The sequence below is a fragment of the Otolemur garnettii genome, unplaced genomic scaffold (assembly GCF_000181295.1).
Source record: "Otolemur garnettii isolate 467f Iridium unplaced genomic scaffold, OtoGar3 scaffold00074, whole genome shotgun sequence".
In the NCBI taxonomy this organism is placed as follows: Eukaryota; Metazoa; Chordata; class Mammalia; order Primates; family Galagidae; genus Otolemur; species Otolemur garnettii.
The window spans coordinates 3,719,400-3,730,902 of NW_003852469.1; positions in this window are offsets into that span (position 1 = coordinate 3,719,400).

Here is an 11,503-nt window from a genome sequence, read left to right on the forward strand (position 1 = left end):
TCATTGTTGTTTGGCGGGGCCGGGCTGGAGATTCGAACCCGCTACCTTAGGTGTATGTGGCTGGCGCCTTAGCCGCTTGAGCCACAGGCGCCGAGCCTACCCCAGAGTTTTAAATGCGGATACCACGCCCCGCGTTTGTGAGGGCTAGTTTGGGAATAGGGTTAAATTGGGGGGACAGCCAGTTACAGTTTGAAATCTGATACGAGGGTATCTGGCTAGGAAGGTATAAATAAAGGTGTAGAGGGCTGGAGAGGACCCGAGAAAGGCATTTTGAACTTAGCATCAGACGCGCTTCAGAGTTTGAATAAAGTGCTTCCACATGAATTATATTCTTTCTTACTTTGCAGCCTTTATCCACAGGGGTTCCCAGGCTGGGTAACTGAGATTTAGAGAGATGGAGGTGCATTGCCCCAGGTCAAGAATTTAAGTAAATGACCCAACAATTCCAGTGGGGTCTTCCCTCAGAGTCTGGCTCCTTTCCAGTTTGTACTGTGTCCTCCTTTACGTGAGAAGATACAGGCTTCTTACATTTTCTTCCATAGCCCAGTATTTCCCCTGGAGCCCTGCTATATAGCAAGGTGTTTCTCCCGTCATCTGTTTATTTGAAGGTCGAATTGCAGGTAGGCATTGCCCTTGGGAGGAGGAGCCATCCAAAGGCAGAGTAATCATAGCATGACAGTTATTCTGTAGACCTTGGAGATGTTTCTTCCTGGGCATTCAGTGCCTTCATACATCATGTGTTTGTTTGATTCTAATGAGAAGGAATATTTTGGAAAGGAAAAATGAAGCATAAAGAAGTGAGTGGTCCCCAATCCCTGGGGCTGCCGGCAGGGGGTGAAGCAGCATTTTCCCTTCCGGTCCCTCTGCCACCCCTGGTGCTTTCAGCACCTCCCAGGAGCCTAAGGAGATGTGCCTTATAGCAGCTGCCACTGATGTCACTACAGGTTGGCATCTGAGGCACAGGGACCCCTTCAGACTGATGGAGAGTTTCAGCCAAGGGGAAAATGGTTGTAGCCCCCAGCACACTCCACAAAGGGACCTGGGAGCAGTTAGGGGATCTTCCCATTTTACATTTGCTGCATCTCCGCACGCCCTCCAGAACTGGCTCCTCCACAAGTGTGCTTCCTCTTTTTCACTTTTCTTGACCCATTCAAGTTCAAATCCTGGGAAGGCAGTGCTGTTAGTAGCTTACCTTTCACAGTGAAAACAACACCTCATTGAGCATTTGCAAAGCCTCGGTAGACCCCCAAAAAGAGAATTGTAATTCCAAATGAGATTTTTTTTTCCTAACTGATATACCCACATTAAATTATTTTTATTTTATTTATTAATTAATTAACTTATTTTTTTGAGACAGAGTCTCACTATGTTGCCCTCAGTAGAGTGACGTGGCGTCACAACTCACAGCAACCTCAAACTCTTGGGGTCAAGCAATTCTCTTGCCTCAGCCTCCCAAGTAGCTGGGACTACAGGCACCCGCCACAACACCCGGCTACTATTTGGTGGTTGTTGTCATTGTTGTTTGGCAGGCCCAGGCTGGATTCGAACCCACCAGCTCCAGTGTATGTGGCTGGTGCCCTTGCTGCTAAGCTATAGGCGCTGAGCCTATTTTATTTATTTATTTATGTATTATTTGAGACCAAGTCTCACTCTCTTGCCCTGGATAGAGTACTGTGGTATTATCATAGCTTACAGTAACCTAAAACTTGGTTCAAGTGATCCTCCTGCCTCAGCCTCCCCAGTAGTTGGGACTACAGGCGCCTGCCACTACACCCAGCTATTTTTTCTTTCTTTTTCATTTTGTTTTGTTTTAATTTTTCCTTAGGAAAGACAGGATCTTGCTTTTGCTGGTCTTGAACTCCTGAGCTCAAGCAATCTACCCTCCTTGGCCTCCCAGAGTGCTAAGGTTACAGATGTGAGCCACTGCACCTCACCTATTAGTATTTTTAAATGTTTGGTTCTTAATTAGATTTACTTAACGGAAGAAGTGAAGCAACTTAGTATCATTTAGTGGAATTGTGAAAGACTGTCATATTTTTTAAATAAATGAAGCATAAATATGTTACTATTATTTATGTGTAACAGGGCAGCATGGCTTTGCTGGAGCCAACACAGATACGCCATTGGGTGGAGGTGGGTGATATCTTCTTGGGCTAGAAACTGGATAATAAAACCAAATGTTTAGGCTTTCTGGAATGCCTAAACAGGTATCTGGCCACATTTCCTGAGTTCATCTTTCACTTGGTAAATATCTTGGATCCTGTCCACACTGGAGCTCAGACATTCATGAGCATGGGTGGTGAGTGTATGGCAGAAAGCCAGATTTCAGTGGGGTCCCCATAATAAAAAAGTCAGAGTAAGCAGAGAAGGGGTCTGACAGAGAGGGCACAGGGCAGCGTGAGGCAGGTGCCCCAGCTGACTCCAGTCCCATCCCAAGTAGAGCCCTGATGCTCCCTGGGAAGGGGAGGGCCGTGCGGTAAATCTGAACATTGTTCCACCAGGGCTCCAAGCCGCCTTGCCCGAAGGCTTCTCTCTGAGGGTTCCTGGTGGCAGAGTGGAAGGCACTGTCCCTCGGTTTGGAGTCAAGAGAAGAATCGGATACCAGAAAGCTGTGGGAAAGGCAGCTGTCCCAGGCACCTCTGGGGACAGTCAGAGAAGGGTGAGCACACGTGGCTGCCAATAGCCTTGAGACAGACAGCAGCCACCGGACTGCAGATCCACAGGCAGGGACCTGGTCAGAACCAAGACTCAAGCTGCCCACCTTGGGTCAGCTCTGAAGACATACTGGGAAGAAGGCAGGGCTCGCTGGTCCAGAAAACTGGAGACTTAGTGCCCTCACCTGGGACTCATCCTCTGGTGGGTGATAGGTTTAGAAGCACGCTGAGGGTGTTCGTACCCGGCAGGGTTAGAGAGAGCAAGGTCCCGGGACAATGGCGCTGACACTGTTGGAGGACTGGTGCGGGATCATGGGCGTGGATGAGCAGAAGTCGCTGATGGTTGTGGGGATCCCGGTGGACTGCGACGAGGCTGAGATCCAGGAGGTCCTCCAGGAGACCTTAAAGTCCCTGGGCAGGTACAGACTGCTTGGCAAGATATTCCGGAAGCAGGAGAACTCCAACGCGGTCCTGCTCGAGCTCACGGAGGACACTGACATCTCCGTGATCCCCAGCGAGATTCAGGGCAAGGGGGGTATCTGGAAAGTGATCTTTAAGACCCCCAATCAGGACACTGAATTTCTTGAAAGACTGAACCTCTTTTTAGAAAAAGAGGGGCAGACAGTGTCGGGGATGTTCCGAGCCCTTGGGCACGAGGGGGTGTCCCCGGCCGCAGTGCCCTGCGTGTCGCCGGAGTTGCTGGCGCACTTGGTGGCGCAGGCCATAGCGCACGCGCCTCAGCCGCTGCTGCCCATGCGCTACCGCAAGCTGCGCGTGTTCTCGGGCAGCGCAGTGCCGGCCCCGGAGGAGGAGCCCTTCGAGATCTGGTTAGAACAGGCCACTGAGATCGTCAAAGAGTGGCCGGTGGCGGAGGCAGAGAAGAAAAGGTGGCTGATGGAAAGCCTGCGCGGCCCCGCCCTGGACCTCATGCACATCGTGCAGGCGGACAACCCGTCGGTCAGTGTGGAAGAGTGTCTGGAGGCGTTTAAACAAGTGTTCGGGAGCCTGGAGAGCCGCAGGACCTCGCAGGTGAGGTACCTGAAGACCTACCAGGAGGAAGGAGAGAAGGTCTCGGCCTACGTGCTGCGGTTGGAGATCCTGCTCCGCAAAGCGGTGGAGAAGCGGGCCATCCCCAGGAACATCGCCGACCAGGTCCGCTTGGAGCAGGTGATGGCCGGGGCCAGCCTCAGCGAGGTCCTGTGGTGTCGGCTGAGGGAGCTGAAGGATCAGGGCCCGCCCCCCAGCTTCCTCGAGTTAATGAAGGTCATCCGGGAGGAGGAGGAGGAGGAGGCCGCCTTTGAGAACGAGAATATCGAGGAGCCAGAGGAAGGGGTGGGCTGGGATAATGAAGGGGGCCACTAGCGACCACCTGGGAGTGGGACCCTCAGCTGGTCGGCCTGGGACGTTCGCTGCTAAGCTGAGACCTTCTCATTTTCCTTTAATGTATGAAATTGAAATCGAGGCATTCAAGCCAATTCTTGATTTTTCTAAGAAATAAGAACAAATCTGGGAGTTCTTAGAGCCTGGGTAAATTATTAATAAACAAAAGATTAAATACTAAATATCAGTAAGCCCCAACGCAGTGTTTCCCAACCATTTTTATCACACAGCACACTTGAATTTCTAGTTAAACTTCCGCAGCACACTTAAATGATGTTGCTCAAAAAAAAGTTTAAAAAAAGAATATACTTACTGTGCTTTGAACTTCTTTAGAAAATAATTTAATTAATGAGCTTTAAAAATTTTTGCGGCACACCCAAGACCCTCTCATGGTACACCAGTTGATAATCACGGCCCTAAAGAAATCTAAAACACTGTTCTTCCTTTAAGTATCCCCAAACAGGCCAAAGTTTACCATACCATAGAAGAAAGAATCAACATTCGAAAAAAATACATCTTTTGCAGTAAAGTTTGACAAATGAAGCTGTCTGACTTGTCAGCTCTTTTTCTTTCTCCAGCCTGCCAGTCCTCTCTGAGTACCTAGCATCATTGAAGCTGGGGACAGCAGTGACAATCTGCAGCTAAGATCCCCAGTTACGCAGTTATAAAACCACCACATGGGCCATGCCCTAGGGAGGTTCCAGTCTGGATGAGCAGATGGCCTGGACAGGTGAAGGACAAGCCCAATATATTATTATGTAAATAATTTCATAACCCCAATAGAAGCGTCATCACCCTACACATAGGACTATCACTGCCGGTAGCTTCCTTACGTGGGAAGTGTCCCTCCCCCTCAGAAAGAGGGTTCCAGAACAAGGTGCTGTGTCAGGCCCCAAGGACACAGGTGACTAGGCTGAATCCCTGCTTTCAAGAGGTCCACAGTCTGAGCGATGTCCCCAAAGAAAGAGTGGGTGTGAGAGGACAGCATGCAGGAGAGGGAGGATGGGCGGGCCGGTCTGCTTAGAGAGGAAGGTTCTAGTGGTGACAATAAAGAAAAGGAACTCGCATTTACTGAGGACCTACTGTGCACACGGTCTTTCTCGTGTATCTCATTAAGTGTGTACAGCAATCCTATTGTGATAACATTTTGCTCTTTATAAAGACAAAGAAACAGAAGCTCAGAAAGTTAAATGGTCTCAACCATTTAAAATTTCTCAACCATTTAAGATGCTGAGAAGCGGTAGAATCTAAACAGAAACCCAGAACTCCCGGACTTAACGCTAATCCGCTCTCTACCATCCTGATAGATGGCTTGCAAATTGTGCTTCACGGTTCTGCAGAGATTTCTCAGCAGTTTCATCTTCCAAATGTATTTTGAACTCTTTGAATCTCTACATAACAGTTAAACTCAGATGTGCTAACAACCAAATTTGAACCTGCCAGTATTCACCCATAGGTTTGCTTTTATTTCCAGATTGACTCATTCTGTGCAGACCTCGAAACAAAGCTTCCTTTGTGGTATCTGTGCACATAGATGAACTACTTGTATTTATTTATTTTTGTGGTTTTTGGCCGAGGCTGGGTTTGAACTCGCCACCTCCGGCATATGAGGCTGGTGCCCTAACTCCTTTGAGCCACAGGCACCACCCAAGATGAACTACTTTTAATTGTTAATAGATTTAAAAACCTGTAGCACCTCATGGGTGTTTCGATCAGCCCGTGCATGTCGTGTAAAGTGTGCTAGTTCAGCATAAATGAGCACCATTTAGTTCCCTGCTAGGCAGAGCTCCAACGCAATGGACGGATAGTCCCGTGGTAGTTTGTATGTACTACAAACAAGTGGCTTAGCTTCTCTGATCATCAGTTTCCTCTTGTGAAAAATGAGAAGAGGAAAGTTTAGGGTTGTTATTGGGATCAAATGACGTGATGCCTTTTAAGCACTTTGCATGATGTCTGGGACATAGAAGGTCCTTTAATACACTGAGGCTGCTATGACTTTCATGATGCTTACGATCTGCTCAATGCACGCTCTCCTTTATCCTGACTGTATTCTGACCATTGTGTAGTAACAAGTAAACATGAAATCTTCCAAGTTGTGATACTGTTGCATTAGAAACCTTGCCAGCTCTTGTAAACTTAAGCGCTTGTCATAATTTATATTTGTGATAAATATCCTAGCGGTTGTTGTTGTTAGAGGTTCGACTTTGAAACAATAATTTATTTTTTCTGATTGTGGGTCCGTTTAACTGGAGAATACCCTAAGATTGTCAGAAACGCTTTTTATGGAAAAAAAAAAAAGTATCATTTATGATCATGTATCTTTCTGAATTATATTTTCAATACCGTTTGACCAAAGTGATGCAACTGACATCCATTACACTGATTTCTTGTGGATTTTCTGTTCATGTTCATTATTGTCACTTATTGGCAGTATACAAAGTAAAATGTTATAAATGTGAAGTTATAAAATAAATATATGCTCATAAAATCCTGCATTTTTTTCCCTGATTTTGTGTGGCCTTGTAAGTTTAGAAAATCAAGCAAAAACCAAGAGGCCTTGAACTCTTCTAGGCAAGAACACCTGCCAGCAAAAGGCTGGAATGAGAGCACTTGGGCTGGGCCTCCAGCTCAGTCTACCCATCATCAATTTCCCTTTTAAAACAAACAGATGGAGACCACTTTTATGGGCACTTGCCGGCTCATTTGCTCAGGAAAAGTCACTCTACAGATGAATTCCCCAGCTTCTGTTTGGCCAAGGGGGAAATAACCTAAAGGGTGAAAATTGTGTTTATGGGCTGAAGTCACCTTTTATGATACAGATGTGTAGGCAAGAAATTCCTCTTACAATAGGCCCTCTTGAAATTGCCTCTCTTCCTCTTTTCTGTGGTGCCGAGGGGAAGCATTTTTTTCACTGGGCCATACACACTGCAGCCTAGTCCATTAAAGAGGAGTGTCCCCAGGGGTGCTCAGCACCAAGGATCTCCCACTTAGCTGAGCAACACCTCCTGGGGGTGGTCTCACCTTGTACTTCAAGTCTCCAGTGCTGACCTTCAGAGTCTCCAAGGCTTTCATACCACTGTGGAGGATGACTTTCCACCAGAACTCTCTGGTGCTGATTGCAGACCAAGCCATCAGTGTCCTGCCTCTCAGGCTGGGGGTGTCATTTGACACCTGCACCAGCCACGCCTACCAGGCTTTGCCCCTCTTCCCCCTGCTGTGTTCTGCTGCCATCCTAAATGCATTCTCTGTTCTGACCACGCTAAGCTATCCTTCCAGCTCACCTTCTAGACATCCAACGGTATCCCAGACAAACCAGCCTGGATCATTAAAGGGTTTGCTAAATTCCTTGTCACCACATCCCCTCACTGAACTCTGGTCCTCCTCCTGGTGCAGCCCCTTAAGAGGAAAAAGCTCAGTCTCCCTACCTTAAAAGAGATTGGAGGGGCTCGGCACCTCTGTGTAGCTCAAGGGCTAAGGCGCCAGCCACATACACCTGAGCTGGTGGGTTCAAATCCAGCCCGGGCTCACCAAACAACAATGATGGCTGCAACCCAAAAAAAAATTGGCCGGGCGTTGTGGCAGGTGCCTATAGTCCCAGCTACTTGGGAGGCGGAGGCAGGAGAATCACTTGAGCTCAGGAGTTGGAGGTTGCTGTGAGCTGTGATGCCACAGCACTCTACCCAGGGTGACAGCTTGAGGCTCTGTCTCAAAAAAAAAAAAAGAAAGAGGAGAGAGATTGGAGGGTAGTAGTGGCATGGGGCATTGGGGACACTGTTCACTAATCACGTCCTCACTTGTAAACACATTTGCTCCTCCTTGGCCTGGAGTCACCCCCTCTGCCCCACCAACCTCTGTGGAGGGGTCCTGAGGACCCAGACAACAATGATGACTTCTCAACAAAGGAAGCCAATGGGGAGAGGGCTCCTTTTATTAGGGCTGAACCTGGTGGCAGAGAGTAGGAAGCAAAACATAATGAATTTGAGCCCACATTCAAGGGAGTCCTGCTGCACTGGGAAAGTGAAGAGGGGTAGAAGCTGGTTTTCAAGGAGCAGAGCCTGAAATGAAACACAGATGAGAAGCAAGAGGATTTGGGACAAGTGTTCACAAATGTGTTTAATGGTGACCACCACCAGCAAAATCTCGGATGGTCTGAAGGCCCAGGATCTGGGCAGACATCTCTCCCATCCCCTTTCTGTACGGGTGGGCCCGAGATTCCCTGAATTTGCCAGAGAAGGCTTGCGCTCATTTAGAGGCTGTCTTGGAGAGGAAGATGGTGCCCTGGGATGGGCTTCTCAGAAGCACCCTTAGGCTCTGGAGTTGTCCTGGGCCAGACCTGCATGACATAGCTCCTTTGCCGGCCCAAGTGTGCCTCGACCTCCCAGAGGGACCCTTTCTTGAATATTAGAGCGACTCCAGAAGTGTATGCCGAAATCAATTTTATCCTAAGGAAAAAGGTGTAGGGTTTCAGTTTCACTTTCAGGACACCAGCTGGAGCTGCTCCTTAATTGTCTGGGCCACTTACAACAACAGCTGAGGCTTGTCCCCAGTCTAACTCCCACCACCCCCCCCACCCCACCCCCGTAAATAAGGGAAAAGTTACTGGACTACTGGGGGGTGCTGAGGCTGGGAGCCACTACAGGCAGCCCCAGGGCAGGCTGGTGGGGAATGGTGGTCCCCATCCCATCCTGTCCACCCCCTGCACCACCTGACCGTTCCATGCAAGGCCCTTCTCAACATACCCAATCACTAAAATAAAAGATTTCACGAATAAGTATTTGTCACAAAAATAAACTATGTTGTGAGTGAACATGAGCAAGACGATGGGAACCAGGTTGGTAAATAAGGGAGGCTGAGTTGTGCTGACCACCTACTGTATTACACAGCCTGGTAACACTCCATTCAAAAGTGTCAGCCTCTGATGACCCTCACGGAACTTGGGGACACTGCTCACTAACTAGATTGTGGTTGGTGGGCGTTTTAAATGTTCTAGTGCTCTTGTATATGAGCTTACGGCAACTGTGAAGGTCTATGGGTAGGTGTGCTGCCATCTTGGTATTAAACAGCTATCAATCCGCAATGGTCAAGGCCATTTCCAAGTTCAAGATGATCTATGGATCTAAAACTAAGGTAGTAATTCTGAGGACTCACAAGCCCCGTAACTGGCCTGAGTTTATGGCCTTCATGCAACAATGAGGGATGTGAAACAAAGCTGCAGAATTCCACACCCAGTCCCTGGTGTGGCCTTCAGCAAATTACTGACAGGCAACCTGACAGAGCCATAGAATCCCCAGGTCATATTTTCCCACTGGGACCACTGGGTTTTATCAGCAGTTGAAATATTTAGGCGCTAATCCTCTCTGACCAGACCTGTCCTCAAGTTCTTTGGTGCTTGAGAATTCACAATGGCATAATCTGAAATGTACCCCGCTTGTATCCAGAATATATTTTGGCTCAATTTAGGAATCTATTGAAATTTCAGTTCAAGGGGTAAGGCTGGGCATGCGTTCTTCCTCTGGCACCAGGAGATTATTCCAGGAATGAGCAGGTTTTACCTCAACAAGGCATTTACCGAATGGTCAAAACACTCAGACACGGGGTAGGTATGGGAATTGATAAGGATTAAAAACTAAGAAAGAGCCAGAAGGGACCATATCTAACATCTACCCACCTCACACACTACTTCATGTCCAACCTACATCAGAAACAAAGGATAAGGCCAGGGGCTATGGCTCACGCCTGTCATCCTAGCACTCTGGGAGACCGAGGCAGGTGGATTGCCTGAGCTCATGAATTCGAAACCAGCCTGTGTTCTGAGCCAGTGCAAGACCTGGTCTCTGAAAACAGCCAGGCATTGTGGCTAGCACCTGTAGTCCCAGCTACTTGGGAGGCTGAGCCAAGAGGATCACTTAAGCCCAAGAGTTTGGGGTTGCTGTGAGCTGTGACTCCGTGGTACTCTACCAAGGGTGACAAAGTGAGACTCTGTCTCAAAAAAGAAAGAATAAAGCAACAGAAATTAAAACTGAAATGAGAAGCATAATAAAACAATAGGATGGGAACAGACAACAACCCCAAGCAGAATAAATATGAAGAAGATCACACATAGGCACATTGTGGTTAAACTGCTAAACCAAAGACAAAGAGAAAATCTTGAAAGCAACCGGAGAAAAATGCCGTATTACATGCCAAGGAATAACCATAGCAATTACTGCTGACATTGTATGAGAAAATATGGAGGCCGAAAGACAAGGCAGTCACACTCTAAACCACTGGGTAAGTACGGGTTCGCTCAGCCAGGATTTAGTAAAAACACACCTTTAAAATCTGAACCTGGAAATGAATGTGGGGGTAGTGGCGGCAGTGGGCGGTGACAACTGGAAAGAAACTTGGTAACTAGTGATTGAATTTCCTTCCTGGTTGTTGGACTATTTAGGTCAGGGGTCCTCAAACTTTTTAAACAGAGGGCCAGTTCACTGTCCCTCAGACCGTTTTGGAGGGCCGGTCTATAGTTTAAAAGGACAGGCAGCGGGAGCAAAAACACTTGGCAGGCCAGATAAATGTCCCCGCTAGGCTGCATGTGGCCCGCGGGCCATATTTTGAGGACGTCTGATTTAGGTTTTCTATTTTCTTCTGGAGTCGATTTTAATAACTCATCTTTTCTCATTTTTTAATTTTATCTAAGCTTTCAACTGTATAGGCATAAGTTTGTCAGTGTTCTCTTTAGATGTTTTAAATTATTAATAGATTATAGTTATGGTTGTAAAGGTGGTTGTCATCCCCATTCTCCTGGCACAGGTCTGTAACCAGTTGCCTGTGTATTAAGTGTACTGAACAGCAGAATAGCAAACCCCCTGCACTGGGATTCAGGAGACTCTGGTTTGGGTGACAGTTTGCCTCTGTGTGCCTCAGGAAAGTCCTTCACTTCTCTTAAGACTCTGTCTTTTCCTCTGCAAAACATTTTTTTTTTATTCATTCATTTTTTTTTTTTTAAGAGGCAGAGTTTCACTTTGTCGCCCTTGGTAGAGTGCTGTGGCATCACAGCTCACAGTAACCTCCAGTTCTTGGGTTTAAACGATTCTCTTGCCTCAGCCTCCTCCCAAATAGCTGGGACCACAGGTGCCCACCACAACACTTGGCTATTTTTTTGTTGCTGTTTGGCTGGGGCTGGGTTTGAACCTGCCACCCTCGGTATACGGGGCAGGCGCCCTATTCAATGAGCCACAGGCACCGCCTATTCAGAAACATCCTAAGCCCTTTCATGTTCAGCACCTTCCCAGGGGCTGGATACGAAGAGAACCAGGACAGTATCTCAAAATCAAGGAATCTCATGACAATGTGGCACATACATTAAAAACATGGAACAGGGCTCAGCGCCTATAGCTCAACCGGCTAAGGCACCAGCCACGTACACCTAAGGTGGCGGGTTCGAATCCCCAGCCCAGACCCGCCAAACAACAATGACGGCTGCAACC